General features: G+C 39.2%; 1 protein-coding gene across 6 annotated transcripts in view; it reads left to right on the forward strand.

Annotated features, from left to right (window-relative positions):
• Positions 1 to 17,025, forward strand: part of LOC116618074 — an 87,723-nt gene that overhangs the window by 32,719 nt on the left and 37,979 nt on the right. Inside the window, exons 1-2 of one of the 6 annotated variants that reach the window (XM_048729214.1) lie at positions 140 to 1,182; positions 1,258 to 16,839. The exons of 1 other annotated variant lie outside the window; for it this stretch is intronic. The gene's annotated coding sequence lies outside the window, so the exon portion shown is untranslated. Of the gene's footprint in view, positions 1 to 139; positions 16,840 to 17,025 lie in introns of those variants that run through there. 4 more of the 6 variants (XM_048729215.1, XM_048729213.1, XR_004296022.2 and 1 more) reach the window with 4 other exon arrangements.

Genomic DNA, 17,025 nt, shown 5'->3' on the forward strand with positions numbered 1-17,025 from the left:
TTGACGTAACGCAACGCCTCCTCATTGGTACATACGAACACGCGATGACAGGGTTGGCATTTGTTACAAATTTTCAAATTGGCCGTGGCTGTCAGAGCACTTTCTGATACAAAGTGTTGCCATTTGCTCAGGCTGTTAGACGGGACACTATGTGCCTTACTATTATCATTTACAGGCATTAGTGAGTGACGTTTTCTTTTAAACACATCTAAAAGTGTGCTTTACTGAGCAAATACTCGGGTTCATTATGTGATTGTTTTAATTGCGTCTTTTTGCGCGCGCTTTTCTGACGTTATACAGGATTCTGGGGTTCTATTCGTGAGGGGGTCAGACGCGCTCGCAAGGCAAGACAGAAACATTGTGTTGTGGTTTATTTCAACCGTAACCCTAGATCGACGTAGAAATGCAGCAGTCACCTTCGTGGGAGCAGGGACTTCCTGCAAATAGAATAAGTCTGCTAGATAAGTTCAACGTGTCTCTGGTATAAAACAGGCGTCATCGTACGCTTGCTGTCAGCGTTTCGCTGCTATTTCTCTCAGATGCACTTTCCGTGTGAATCGGTTTCGCAACAAGCGCATTCTGCTCGTTAATTGCTATGCTTTGTTTGGCGCTTCATAGTCCGTTCTACCACGCATGCGCCGTTCTGATTGTGTACTAGAACGTTTGACTGTGTGTGCTGATGCGTCGAATACATCGGGACGTTTAACTCGCCTCGATTGCTCCTAATAAATTGTATAGATTGGCCGATAAGGGGTACTAGTTAAAAAACCCTTTTGTGAATACTTTGTACGAGCGTTGTCTTTTCTTAGCACCCCGATGGATGCAGCCAACTTTGTAAACAGGGCCAACCCAATCATAATATTATCTTCAAATCGAGAGCAAAATACGATAATACGAAGACTCCGTGAAACAATATCGGTAGAAAGTGTGGTTTGTTTTAGACAGGATTCCGCCTTGTTGTCGCCCGTGAGACACATTCTATAGATGATTCAGATACTGCTAATGGTGTCCAAGTCAATTGGATCTTTTGTTGTCGCATAAAAGGAAAATATGTTTCGAGAAATGTTTTCTCAAGAGAACAGGTGACGGAGGCAAGGCAGAAGTCAACATTTGTCCACTTTTTAACCTGTGATAAAAGCTGTGTAAATTGGAACACCCTAAGAAGGAAATATTACCATTGTGGTTCGTATATATTTTACATGGTGTATTAATTGCTTGAAAAAAATGATATATTAATTGGGATTTTATTATACTAAGATATTGGCACCGTGGATTTCTAAGCTAGCAACACATTTATGGTGAGTAATGTGCCATTAGCATGAGCGTAAACCCCAAGTGACACGATTTTATGTAATTCAGTTGATCTGTAGTTGTTGCGAATAAATATTTCTTTGGCTTTTTACGTAATTTTGTCGATTGAGAATAATCTATTCGCTCAGAAGTCCTCTCGGAAAATATTTGTTTTCACTTGAAACTCTCAAATTATAAGCCCATCCACGTAATTGTTTTCGGGCACAACATTACTTATGTTCTATGTCATGTTCAACACCAGGTTTAGGCTCAGTAAACTCAGGGATATTTGCGGACGTCGCTAAAGTAAATACTTGAAGATCTTAGGATTTTTGTTGTCGATAAGCGTGACAGGGACTGATTTCCTGTTTGCTTCTCTGCCTCGACACCTCGCTAAGCCCGTGTGTGCCTGCTATCGCGATCTTTCAGGGACCTGCTCAACGTGTGGCTAGCGACGCGAGCGCGACTGCGATTGTACAAGGTGTCGTTACGATTTCAATCGCCAATTAACGGGCAAAAAGAAGGTGTGAAATGCCGAGTTGTACTCAAGTGCATCCTATCGTATTGTTTGCTCCGTCGCCACCTAAACTAGACCGTCGTTTAGACTAGAGCGAAATTGTTTCTGGCCTTTTTCGGTTTTTATCTCCTAATGTCATGACCCCACGGGAACTACAGGGAATTTTGCGTTACATGCAACTGACAAATAAATCAATATACGCGACGAAGGGAAGTGTACGTCCAGTGCCAGCCTAAACCATGATAGCGCGCAAATGATTCCCTAGACTGCTGGTCAGTCAAGGGGTGGTGAGCGATCCAAGGCAATCTAGTGGTCCTGAGAGAAAGCTCGCCTTTCCTCAGCTGTGCCACAATAGCCTCTCTTAAAGCTGTTTGTTCAGTATATGTCACCAGCCTTAATTTATTTTCAGTTCGGGTTCGAGCAATATTTCGACATGATGTCATAAGCTATACAATTCCTTGGATTCGGCTTGAGACTGCGTGCCCTACCAGGCAGCCCAAGTTTCCATGGAATCCCGCGCTAAGATACTACGTTCGTTGTATGCCTAAGGTTACGATCACTGCTAAGTTAAACACTGTTTCAACACACCACCCGGTTTAAACCCAATATCGTGCTAGCGCCGGCGAACGACTCATTGTTTTGTGTAACTATAAAATATTTGTTTTAGGAAATATTAGCGGTCGCGCGGCCGGCATCGCTAAGCTGGTCAAAGCCAATAATAAAATGGCCGCTACAGTGCGATAACTTGAGTCAATCCCTGAGCCCACTCTGTTGGCTTTCTATAAATACCACAGCGTTTGTGGTGATTTGATGTACACGCAATGAATTGAAAGTGTCACTTTGTGACATGGCTTATCGGATTCCCTTAACCAAATTCACGAAGAGATGGCCTATAAAAGCTATCGTATTCGGTTATTGCGGTTGGCTGTTTGCGTTGCCCCTCGCCTCATTATCAGCTCATCGTATGCAATTAGTTTTCAGTAAGCATTAGGCATTATGCTTCTTGCTCGCGATAATGTCATCGGCAAAGGTGACTGTATATTATCGAATAATTGGTAGCTAATTTGAATGGGCGTTCCAACGTTAAGGGCGCTCTTAGGGGGTTGAGTCTATGTCTTTAGCTGTAAATGACAAGACTAACAGTACATCTTGCTGATAGAATACAACACACAGCAAGCTTTATACTAGTTGTGGGAAACATGTATAAAAGGGCAAGCAAAGGGCTTCTAGTAAATTGAACTAGCTAAATCCAGACTCTGCCTGCCTCATTTAAAGCTCGTCAGCATACTGTGCATTGCTAGGCCTAAAGGTCACATCAAACAGTCAATCCAGGCCTTATGAGTTACTATTCCATAAGTCGTGTGTTTTGCGATAGATAGTTGACTTGACATTGTGCTTGCCGCTTCGTCGAAATGCACATTACTTAGATAGTATCAGTTGTGAGTGATAGAATGAAGTCTGTGCTTCTTAAAAGGGGAGGGCAACAACTCTACTTCTATCGCAATCTTTCCGACACAAGACGAAAAAAAAGCTTGTTGTAATTGCATTAAATTGCGATATCGCTCTACTGCTGTTTTGTCCGTTTATAAGGACATTAGAGAGGTCTTAATTCTCCTGCCTCTTCGCTGACTCTTCGGAAGGCGATATTGGTCCGATAGTAGTCTTCGAATCGCGCTGTCTCGCACCGAGAATTTTCAAATCGAGGGGAAATCGGTGACCAAAAGGAGTTGTAGTTTGGCGAGTATGTCCTTACAGGGGTCGATAAATGAATAAGCTCTTAAAGATCGCCCAAGGGCCCTCCGTTAAGCTAACCCAGCCGTTAACTCTGGCTAAACGAAAGAAGAGCCCAACACAAAAGTCGACTTGACTCTTAGCGCCAAATCACGTCAAGAGGTCCTTCAAAAGGAATTCACAGGCTATTTTACGTAAAGGGGATGATTCTTTTTGAGGTTTTATAAGGCTTTAAAATTCTCTAGGAACACTCAAAAACCCGGGTATAAGCTGATCATTTAAGGGGGCAGCAATACACCCAACGGTTCTCTTCACGCTGGAACGTGCGTTGGGGATGAAGGCGGGAGATCGCGCGATTCAGCGCGGGGATTCAGCTCGTTTATGGTGACTTTCTCAAAGCCCCAAACCCTTCTTCGTTTAATCATTCTCAAAATCTCTATAGTGGACACTTCAAGGAAGGCATGAGCGAGGCATTGGAGAGCGGTGCAACTCATAGGTAGGCTGCTATTAGAAATGCATCGTTGGCTTGCGATAAAACACCATGTCGCCGGCTAGGCTTAATGTGTGCACAACGATGATTAACGATGCTTTAGGTAATGGATGTTTACCCGAACCAAGCTGTGTTTGTATGTAGATGGGAGGCACCGTCGTCTATTATTGTATTATATGACGCAGGACGCTTTATGCCTATGTCAACCTTATACAGAATGCCTGGGAAATAAAAAAAGGCCAGGCTTAGACTCTAAAAGAGTTTCTAATAGTCTATCTCGCACTGTAAGATGTTCAAAGTTAAGGCAAGCATCAGACCATGCCCGCACGCACATGGTACGCCACGCTAATCGTTAGTCTGTAGGCAGTTAAATGGACCGTATCTTGTATGTCTGCTAATTCAATTTATGCATTCTTTATTTCTTTTGCGTGAGTCCAACCTTTTATCGTTAATACAAAACATTCAGTAGATTTCCCGCAAGTTTGTAAGCTTTACATTAAACTAAAACTTGTACTCCGGAGTTTGAGCGATTTCGAATCGCAGCGGGGTGCCCTACGCTTTTTTACCTCTGTCGCGTACAATCCATATACAAACATTAAATGTGGTTTGCCAATAACCGCGTACAAGGGAACTAAAGAGGGATTTATGCTGTTTACTCATTCTGTTTATCACGTTTACTTTACTAACTCAAAGCTGACGAGAATGTATTTAATGGGCGATCTCTTATTGACTTAGTGAAGACACAAAGAGTTGCTCGCCTGCTTTCGTAGACAATAGAGCTTGTGTAATGCATACAACAGAACATAAGCGCTGTGATCAAAGATAGCTTGGCCAATATAAGACTGTCCCACGTGTAAGCTAGCTTTTATTTACGTCGCGTTAAAGAATCTTTTTTCAGTTGTTCAAACACATTTTTCGCTCAAGTTGAGTGCGATCGTACGATCGTCTACATGCACCGTGGAAAGACAGCTAGAAAAAGCAAATAAATTAACGGCTTCTTAAGAAAACAAGAAATCACCGAACTACTGAGGTATTGAATTTTCGGTTGTCACGCTTTTTCATTTTTCATTTGATTGATGGCCTTTGTATGCTTTCAAGGCAGCATGGAAATCGCTGGAAATATTTCCTTTTTAACACCACTTTGATTATTTCTTTTGTCTCAAGACTTACAAATCTAACAAAATTGTCGTGTTTTTTTTTTCATAGACTCAATGCAAAAAGAATATTTATTTTTAGTGGTTGATACATTATAAAGAAGTGTATTTGTTGGGATGATAAATGATTCTAAAATAATACGGTGAAAAGCCTAAGGCTGTTACTGCGCCTATTTGGTGCCGATCAAATTGTAGCCCTGAAAGCCATTTCTTAGACGGTCATTTCCCACTTTCTTCCTTTTTCTATTTCTGGATGTTGGCAGTAATTGTTTCTAGCATTGTTTAATGCCAGAGATTGTGATTTGTTAAGGGACAGCTTAAATATGATTTTAACTATGATGTACCGGGAAAATATTGACAGGCGAAAATATACGAGCAATATGCGAGATGCTGTGTAGATCGCTTTTGGCAAAAAAAAAATTCTTTTTGTCTTGTGAAAGATCCATTAATTCCGATTTATTTAACAAAACAGGACCATTAGAATTTTGATCAGTTAAACAAAATCCGAAAAATATTCGGAAATATAGGTCTAGATCGATTTTTGAGGGAATTCAAGTGTGTTGAGATTTTAAAGCCTATGTTTAGCACTTGCAAGAAAGAAAACAATAATTGTTACTGAATTGATTTGACTCTCCGAAAAAGTGGACCCGTTGTATTTTCTCAAATTACATTCATTTATCAACTTAAATTTGTTTTATTCGTATATGCAATACAGTAATAGTTGATCCTATGGCTTTGTAAATCCAAACCTTTCTATTGTACTAAGTCTTATCTGTGGTGTAATCTAAAAGGCACGCTTATCCAGCAAAAAAGTCGTTAAGAAAGAAAGTGAACCTTTTATTAGCCTTTTATCAACACAAGTGAACGGTGACTATCTCCAGAGGTTTATTACGCTCATTAGAATGTCCAGAGCTCGTCAGCTGTGGTCTTGGGGACCGAAGGCCTTGTGGTACCTCCCCCTAGATTGTTGTACTAATGCTTTCCGGAGTTTATTGCACTTTGCTGATAAATCATAAAACCAACCTGATCTTTTCCTATATTGTTTCGCTCATCCCTAATATTTCCACCGGATAAAGAAGTGAGCTCTCACGATTTGTGCTTTTAGGGAAAAAAACCTTTCGTTTTTATATCTCATATATACCCATTATATTTTGTTATATATTTTTACCATTGATCGAGTTACCTTCTGTTCTTTCCTTTCGCCTTCATAAATCAATAAGATATACAGAGCATTTATGTTAGTGGGTACATGAGAAGGGTCAGACTTTGTTGCCTGTATTTCCGACATAATTTTATTGCGTTTCTTACGGTTTTTTAAAATGCTAAAAAAAAAAAAATGGTAAAATATTTCACAATATGATTTTCCTGCGTTCAGTGCGTAAGCTGTTTACTCGATATTCTAGTCCGCCATGCATGTTGTTCTGTACTTTTTCTTTCGTGAACCTTCTGTTTGCTATCTCGGGGATCCGATAACATCTTTATACCTGCATTTCATGTTGCGTGAATGAAAACAACTTTAGATATATTTTTGTTGCATAAACGTGTTTGTTAATTAAAAGGAATATTTGGGCATCCAGTATGTTTCTTTGGTTACTTGTTTATTCATTGTAAGCAATATTCCTACTTTAAAGGCTTTTACTGTTTTCGGTTATAACCGAATATCTATTCCTTGGTAGGATGTCTCTCTATTATGAAGGCTAATTATAATATCATTCTTACAGCGATAAAACTAGGGGTTCCTGTATTAGTTTGAAAATAGGCAAGGGCGTAAAGACGTGTTTTATTTTACTATGAATTTTTCGCCCCAGCGATATTTTTACAATGACACTTTTTCCGTCCTTAATGTTTTAATTTTTTATACTTCTTTCGGCGGATCCTTCCTCCTAATTTGATTCTAATAACAAACATCCATTCTCCATTCATTGCTCAAGGGGCAACACAATTTCAATCATTTTTATTTTGGTTTTCTTTTTGTGGTACTTCAATTCTTTTTTCAGACCATTTTCGTACACAATGTTATAAGCATAACAACCTCACAAGTCCATAGCTGCAATAAAAAGGGTCACTTTTTGTGTCAATAAAATAAAATTGCTGATTTTATTAATAAAAGAATGACTATTAGAGTAGTTTCCTCTCGGAGTAAGTATACTGCAGAGCTTATGTTACTTTCCCCGCCTTCTAAAAAGCCTTAGCTCAAAAGCACTTGAGAGTCTGAGGAAGCTCTTCCCTCAAATTTGCATTAAACCTACGTACTCAGAAAATGTCCATATACACGTATCAGGGTATTCGTTTTCTTACAGGAAAGGCGCGCAAATACTATTTAAGGTTTGGAATTTCGTATGTGTCGGATAGGATGCATGTTCTGTGTTATTTCAAAGGGGATTGCCTTTGGTGATCCGATTACCTGATAATCGCTAAAAAATATGTGTCGTATTTCGTCGAAAAGGTTGGAAATCTGTTTTATAACCTATTCGCGGCGTCAGTAGGCAACCTTTGGCTGGGAAATGTTTGTGCGTGTGGCCTGAGATAGCCACTACATATAGTGCGGACGTGCATAACGCTTACACCGTATTTCGCAACGAGGTCAAACTACCAAAAGGCCACCGTAAAAGCGTTTCTCTCCCATCTATCACGTTGTTTTACTAAACGCGACTTAAAATCGAGTCTTATCAGCAAAGATCCAACTATTCAGTTTCACGACATCTTTATCATCATTGCACATAAGTTAAAGTGAGAAAATTAAGGGATTATGTAGGAAAACATACGCTTGTGCCAACTATCTTTTCTTGAGGATAATACTTCGACTCGAGAACGCCTTTTTAACCCACTTAAAGTAACTAGAAGAAGAAGACTTTCTTGTGAGATATGGGGAATCGAGATAGGAGTGGGGATCGAGTTCGTTCTTTGAAAGCTTCACGTCAGTCAAACAAAGAGTAATAAATCCAATATTTTTTCACCATATCGGTATTAGGTGACAAGGTAGTATTTTCAGTAGATTTATTTTTCTGTTCAAATCTCTTTTAAGATTGCAATCTTAATCAGGTCCTTGTGATGTCTTTTGTCTCGCTGTTCCTGAGGAACTGAAGTTATCGTGCCTATCTGGGGAGCTTTCGAAATCCAGTAGGAAAAAAGTGACCGAAGTACAGCCACACGGGGCCGTTCTAAGTGCTTTTCAAGGCCTCCCACTTGCCTTAAATTTGTACTTCATTAGGAAAAGAGGGAAATCCTTGTTGCTTTAAATAAGTGCATTTAGACCAGCTTTCTGTTAGCCAAAACATGTCCAAACGTAATAAATGAGTCTTCGGCCTGTCAGTAAAAGAGGTCGGACTAAATTTGGCTATCCACAATTGAGAGAAATATCAAATGTATATATTTTTTCTTCTCATATCGTATGAACCTAAGATGGTTTGACTTTTTACCAAAGTAAAAGTTTACTGAAGAAGATGAACTCACATTCTTTTTATTAATCCTTGAAGATCTCCAATATTGGGTTCTACGGTTTCAGAAACCACATGACGAAAGAATAAATGAAAGAAGTATACTTTCAATAGCCTTTTCATATATTTGCTTTATCATGTTTTATTGGTTTTCTAACGATCCATTATTTGACTGCCGGAACGCTTTGAGGTTAAAATAAAAATGAATTCGCGATTCTCTTTTCTCCCTGCTAAGTACTGAGATAACGTTCCTTATTCTTGTTCTTCTGATGAGAATATTACTCGACCAAAGGACCATATTGCGGTAATCAATGCAAACTATAGTCATCATTAGGAGCATTACCAGTATTAGTATTTGGTCAAAATAGAAATTATGTATATGTGTTTCATAGGTTTTGTTAATTGATTGTCGCTTACCTTTGAACTCAAACAAATAAAACAAGCTGATCACCATGGTCGAGTCGCAAACTTAACGAAATATTCTTGTTGCATTGTGCCACACCCTATTAGACAATAGTAAAAACATTAGAGTTTGATATCCTTTAATTATTTTCTACTCTGCTTCAACAAAAAAGACCGATTCCGCTATTTTTACTAATGGCACATTAAAGACCATGGTCTGTTTTTTAATAGCAAAACGAAAAAATATATTTTTCATAAAAAAATCACCGAGCTATTATAGGAACCCTTAAGTTTCTTGACCCATTTCCCATGGGAGTTAAAAACACTACACTATGTGTTTTTTTTTTCAGCAAAGTCTTTCAGGATAATCGTTCTGCTGCCGAGACACAAAAAGAATTAAAAAAGATTGATCTGGTCTAGAATCCAACATAAACCCTGTTAACACCTTAAAAGCCTTCTTTGTATCCACTCTAATCACTGGAGATCCCATATCCCAGTCAAAAAGTTATAAGTATTGTGAATAACTGCTTTTCAGTAATTGATATCAATTTGTTTAGCATTACGCATCTTACAAGATTGACTTTTTAATACGCAGCCCTGAAAGGAAACTAATGTAAGGTTTAACTTCAAGCTGAATCCTTTCATTATTTATTAGCGTTTCCCCCAAGGCCCAGCTCAGGGAATTTGGAGAGTTTAAGTAAAGAGCACTTGAAGAGAATGGACTTGAAATGGCAAATGCAGCGCCGATCCCCTCCCATCATTATATTGGTTGTGGTGACATTGATAACCTTTTTAAAACAGGCTTGTTTTTATCCCTTAATCAGCCCAACTTTTTAAATGGAAGTAAAGAAAAAGTGTTTCTTAGTGTTTTTTTTTTTTTTTGCCTCGGGATGCTCTTTTGTAGAGTCATTGGTATCACGCGTCTGCTCATCTTAAAGCTTTCGCTTTGGTTGAGAAGCACAGTCTGGTCAAGGCTCTAAAACACATGCTGCAAACATAAGGTTCTTTTTTATCAGCGTTAAGCAAAAACACCTAAGGATGCACGCTCAGTTGGACGCTGATTATTTTTGTACATTGTCATTCACTTGGAACCCAAGCCCAGCATGGCAAGGGGGAGATGCAGACCTATCAAAAACGCGCGCTTTTTGGAAATAGTCGTTTGCCGATCTAGTAGATAGTCAATTAAATGTTAAGCGGTAATAGTGTTTTTTTTAGAGCAAGGTTAAGCTGGATCTCGCATCACTGACGCTAGCGTCCTAAGTCGACACTAGGAGCATGCTAGTAATCTTTGGTGTATTTTATTAATTGACTTGTGTACTGTTGCATTACTAAGGGCTGAACGCTGGCTGACACCAGCATTTGAACAGCGTGCAACTACGGCTTCAAAGCGGAAACTCCACTTGACGGCTTATTTCCTGAACGATATAACTCCAGATAGCGGGAAAATAGAATAGAAAAGTGAGACATCGAAGAGAAAAGTACAAGCGGGGTGCTTACAAATCTCTTTTGTTAACATCAATTAGTTGCTTCTCAAGAAAAGCTTTTAAGAAGTGTATGGTATTAGTTTTTAATGGGTTTCTCTCTAAACTCCTTTTCGTCATTCAAATAGCCTTAAATCTTAACATAGATTTTTAACAAGAACACTTCACACGAAGAACGAAAAAAGAAGGGGATAAACGATGTCGGCTCAGAACTGAATCTGCGTGACATGGCGTATCTTGACCGTAGAATCTTGAGCGTACGAGTTTTTGCGCTGGTCGAGCGAAGCCCCCTACAGTGCTTCCAGCATATCTTATCACATAAATAGCACACATTGAACTATTAGATACGGCCCTTGGTTCTTTTCAAACGTATTTGCCTTTTACTTTTCACAATACAAGTAGATTAAAAAGTTGGGAGGGGGGATTAAGTAGACCCCTAGATTACAGCTAAAAGAGGCACGTTTACAAAGTTTTAGCGAGTTTGACTTGAAAGAGAACATAAGATACTAGATCAGTCTTATCATCAGTTGACAATGGCTATCGCTCTCCATTTCTATAAGCAAGCAGTAGACTAATTCTGCAAACTAAAATACCTCCCGACAAATGATTGCTTATTCAACCTCTGTTCTAACAAGGAATTACCAAATCCTTGAAATCTACCTTTGTAACCGGTAAAGAAATGTCTGAATGAATGCAAATCACACCTTTAATACAATGTTTATCCTTTAAGGCGTTAATGTTGTATAATATTTGTTATTTGGGGATCTAACAGTACTAATTCATAACTAATTGAGAACACCTGAGCTAGATTACGAAACTTCATGAACTTGGTTGTGATAAAGCCGATAAGGTTTGAGTTTGGGTGCTATTTCTTGCGCTTTTTTATCATCGTCGCTATGAAAGAAAAGAGAAACGACACCTGGTTGTTCTCAAGAACTCATTGCCTGAAGGCGAAAACATAAAACGGCAAAGAATTGCATTCCTTGTTATTTCCTTTTATTTTACACTCATTTCTATTCATGACAGCTATCCTGTTTTCGAGAGAAAACATGTTTAAATAGTAGTGAAAGGAAAAAAAATATTGTAATGCACTTGGCTTATTCCTTTTATTTCTTTTCAGGTTCTAACTTGCTAACGTTAGTTACTGCCTACGGTACTTTATTGTTTGTCTTTTGGAACACAAGGCGACGCTTACGACGTGGGCTGTATTAAGCAAAATGGTTTGTTTTGGAAACGAGCTAAGGGGCGTGCTTGAAAGTAATAATCATTCTGAAGAACTCTTTTGAGACATCAACTCGAAATTTCAACAAAACCACTTCAATCTACTAGTATTTAAGTCTTGACCGTTCAAAAAAGTTTTTCTTTCCATTTTATTCGGCTAAGGAATTTTCCGTTTGGTTTTGAAGGTGGGAACACAAGCGTATCCGTCTATCTCTGATGGCTGTGAATTTCCCTTGGAAGCGAGCCCTGCTTTAGGTGAAGTGATCAGACGAAGATAACACAATCCGGAAATGGCTACCTCACGGCCGTCTGTTCGTTTACCTTGCTTTCCATATCAGATCACTATTTTCAATCAATATCAATTCTAGGAACATCTTTAAACCATCTGCGACGTTGGTACGAGTTAGTAAAAAACATATACGTTTGGCCGTGCTCGCTTGTTATCTCGCTTCTTGGCAACTAGTCTCATGGCAACATTCAATGGGAAATGTTTTTAGTAGTTGTCGTACCTTTTTGCACTTAACCTCAGACAGGAGACGGATTAAGTTTGGGATTAGAGAGCTAGGTTCAATGCTAAAATTGCTCGAATTCATTCATTGTAGAAGGTAATTTCTGCGCATTTATTCATGACCTAGTTTCTGAATTCTCACGATCTTATCTTGAACGCGGTATTGACCAAAAGAGAGCACTACACCATTTAATGTTACAAAGGCAGCTATTTTGATATGGAATAAAGAGATGCTGAGGTAGATAGACGCGTTTTGATGCTATTTCCCCGAGACCCGTGTCAGGACATGGGCTGCTATGTAGACTACGCTCCTAATCCCTTTGATGGCTTCCTATCACTCAAGCACATTATTTTTGGCACATGAGCTCGTTGAAATTCTGTCGCGCTTTTGACAGAATGGTGAGAGAAAGTGGTAATTTAGGTGAATTTTTCGCCGAGTTTAGTATCTTTTTCCCCCGCTTTGCCAACATTGATTGACACATAAGCTTTAGCCCATTAGTAAGCGTCAACCATGTGTGATAATTTTGTCAGCAACTTATTTAAGCTGTCAGCTTGACAGACCTGTGCAGGTTTCAAAGTGCTTTGACGTTTGAAACCTCAATATCAAGCGCGCGTTGGCAAACGGAGTTAATTCTTCCGATAGTATCAGCACCGCAACTTTAATCAGCCATATTCCTTTCGTTCTACAGTCAAAGTTTGATAAACTATTCGTTGTGAAACGACTATACGACGAAGTAGCCATTTTTACTTAACTCGCTTTTCGTGACTCTTAGAATACTGAGCCGGTGGTAATTGTTCTGCGGATTATTGTGTATCTGTCTACTTATCATTAATCTTGTTAAAATTAAGCAATACTTAGATGGCGTGCACTATTCCCTAATGACTTTTTTATGAAGGCAGTAATTCAAAGATGTTTTTTTTAGCAATGTCTAGGTTTTGTGCGCGCAGAAAAAAATGAGAAGACATAATGCACGAGGGAATAATCGTTCCATAGTGAACCCACCTTAAACTGAAAGACTATTACTTATCATGTAGCCCACACACCATAGAACACGTTGTCAAGCGACGGCCCGGACGTATCTAGTTGAAACACGGTTTGTAATGGATTGTGTTGAATAGCCTCTCACTCCGTTCCAAGTGCCGTCTATAAAGGCAACTCCTTAGCATTTCCTTAAAGCGATTTTAGGAAATAAGTATTACTTGTTCAACGGCTTCAACTGCTTGTTAATTAAATAAACTCGGAAAGAACTTACAAGGGAAGTCAAGTGAGAGGTTTATAGTTTACTTGAATAGCTTCTCAGAGCTCTAACAATCGCTGAAGCGGTTTGAGAGGCTTTCTTAGAAGGAATTAAATAAAGAAGGGCTGTCTGTAATAGCAGACGGTCCCACTTGAAAGCAAGAAGATGTCCAAGATGGCCGCTGGTCGTCCTTCACGGATATCACAAATAAAACAACAAGTAAATCTTATAATTTACTGACACCTCAACAAATGTACTATGAAAATTATTTTCAACGCATTATCTTCATTCAGTAAAGGATAGTTTGTTTGTACGTCGGTGTAAGTGTCCGCTCGCGCCATTTTGGAGTTGTCTTCATGTAGAAATGTCAGCTGTGAAAGTACTTATTTTGTCTCGATGTTGTCAATTCTGAGACTTCTCATTACGTGCATGCACTTGAGAATAAATGAAATGATACTGGTGTTAGCTTTTGTTTTCTCGTTGAAAATAATTAGAGGACTAGAAAGGGGAGATTGTGCATGAATGGACCACCGATTACCCCCGGCTGGAGTCCAGCAATTAGTTGAATACTAGCTTAGATTGCTACAGGCGAACAAACATTATGTGCGAACAGTACTCAAAAGCTATAAACAACAATAAATCACTTGAGCTAAACACTATCACTGAAAGATTCCGCTACTTTTAAGAGCTTGGGAAATAGAAACACACAATGATTGCCTGTAGCGACTTGCTGTTCTTCAGATATAAATGGATGGTGTGAGGAAACGGAATGGTACTTGATATAACGAGCACTTCAAAAGGTCTTTTACTCATGCGAAATGTTTATCATTCGGTCACCTAAAGGCAGGCATTTATCATGTGGATGACTGTGAGCACTCGTGCCATCTCCTGACTAGGTAGCAATTTTCTTTGGGCTATTCAAGCACTCATAATTTTCTCATCCATCTTTGCATCATTATACCTCCTGTCTGGTATAATCTCCTGGCGATTCCGAACAACTTTCTATTAGTAGAACGCTCCATCATGTGACAAAGAAATAGGAGTCATTTATTACATGGCGTTTTCTGTTGTGCATGGAAGTTTTTTTCTAAATGCCCAAAGACGTAATTAATCATTATCTTATACAGGGGTATTAGTGGTACGGTCTTGTCTAGCAGTTTGACCATGAAGCGACAGTCAACCCTTAATTAAAACGGACAAACCAAAAACGGCATTTGATAAGAGCTCTTCTTTTCAAGTCTGTACCCTTATTCTAAATATTGGGATATTCACGTCTAACGAATCTAGAGGGAAAATATGCAATACATTTAGTGCCTGTCCAATATCCAGGCATGAAGTGGTCTTGGCGTAATTATTCCTCGGATCATTCAGATTTAATCTAACATTGTGTAAGTCCAACTATTGTAAGATAGGATAGTGCACCTTTGTAGTGGAAGCAATATTTTCTATGAACATCACGACAAGAACAAAGCTTAGGGATACGCCCATTTGAAAGTAAAATCATCACACCAAATCCTGTATGTATTTCGCTGGGCTGACACTATTTCAATCCCACAATAAAGACGGATTTTGTATGGGTCATTGGCTCCTGTCTAAATAATCCTCGGAACTATTTCTTTAAAAATTAAACATGTATATAAACTACGGTTGTCGATATCAAAAATATGTCTTAAAACAAAGGCTACATTTTTTATCTGTCTCTCCTAATACGATGAATGCAGTAATACGTTTATGAATTTTTGGAGATAAAGCGAAGTTCTCTAAACATACCCATAACAAACCTAATAAATACCTGAGATAAATTCTTTTGACCCCCTCGAACGATCTTTTTTCTTACTGTTGGTATTTATCCTTTTATTTAACTTTATCTCTTTAAGATACTTTTATATCTTATTTTGTATTGCTACAGGCGTTGTTAAGAGCACGCTAGGTTTTGGGGGTAGCCCAGGTCTTGGGGCGGAATCTTGACTATGTACATGTGGATATTGTAGCATTCCCCCGACGCCAAATTTTCGTCTGGTGATTTTTAAAAGCTCGTGCTCAAGAGGGCCTGCCAGCAAAGAAAGAAACAAACCAGACCGGAGCTTGACCCCGGGGCTGCGAGATATGACCAATAAAATACGTATTTGTGGGATGGAACCGTGATAACTTTAAGGTTTTTTCTAACTGGCTACCCAGGCCTAAAGAGAAAGTAGAAACGACCTTCCTTTTTTGGTTATTTAATGTGATATAACCTGAAAAGTTAATTATACAATCCTCTTACTCATACAGCGAGGGGGTAACGACCCCCCTGTGACGTAGCCAAGGCCAAGGGGGCCCGGGCTCCCGTTCTAGCAGCCAAAAAAGTAAATGTATGAGACATTATAACACAGGAGAAAATGCCTTGAAAGGGCCTTTTCGGCCCCTTCTTGTTAAAAAACGTGCCCTACGCCGTTGACTAACTTCAGCTCAGTGTTTCACATGTCCATGTCATAAGATTGGTATATCATTTAAATGTCGATCGGACACATTCGCACCCGCTACACTATCCGCGCACACCTTCAACTTTATGCTTCAGTGAAACCTAGACCAAATCGTAGGGCGTGTACACTCAAACTAAAGACTAATATAGGCAAAGCTGCCAATTCACCCGTATTGGGTGGGTGTCACAACATTTTTAAATTGTTAAAAAATTTTATTTAACACTTCCAAATTGCGTGAAATAAAATGACGTGTTTGGAACCATAACTTGCCTTGGCGATGACATTATACCGAATCCAACCACTCTTTCTTGAAGTTCAAGACAGGGTGGGGCTCTAGACAATTATAAAGCTGAAGCACTGAAAAGAATCATTAGGAGTTTGCATTGACAGAGAGATCCCACGCCGTGTGAAATTATTTCCTTTCATTCCGCGTTGCGTAAACCCATACTTCTCTCGGACTTCCCCCCTTACCATTAACTAAGTCACTCTGAGTACAAAAAAGCGTAGACATACATTTCGTTCTAGAACTATTGCGAGAGTAATTGCCTCTTTGTGAATTAGATTGAAGTGGTAATTTGTCCAAGAGGGCGCTCAGTTAAATCTTAGCTCTGGAGTAAGCACTTAATCGCAGAGCAAGGGCAGGAGGAGCGATTGCTTCAAGTGATTCTAAGGCAACAAAGATGCAAATATTACATACTTGACGGAGAGAGTGTCTCTCGAGCATCTGAATAACAGAAAAGAGGTATCTGTAACGAATGTACTTGGGCTAGAGAGCGTGAACTTTACTGTTATATTGACGCCACGAGAGCAGAAAAGTGTAGATATAAAGTGGGGAGACTCATGGGTTTAATACAAAAGACGTGCTAAATGTGGCTTATGCTTAGTGTGCAATACACCTTACCTTGAAGGTGAGTTAAAGTGCGCCGGTTATAACCATCTTTTCAGCTCTTTAGATTGATATTGCCCCAGGTTCAGATTCCACGGAGTTCGCTTTGAACAATGCAAATGTAAACATTTAGGAAAACAGGGGCGCAAACTTACTTCTTTTCTCAAAGAACGCAAATTAAGAAAAAAAAATATTTAGGATTTTTACA

This window comes from Nematostella vectensis, chromosome 6 (assembly GCF_932526225.1).
Source record: "Nematostella vectensis chromosome 6, jaNemVect1.1, whole genome shotgun sequence".
Classification (NCBI taxonomy): domain Eukaryota; kingdom Metazoa; phylum Cnidaria; class Anthozoa; order Actiniaria; family Edwardsiidae; genus Nematostella; species Nematostella vectensis.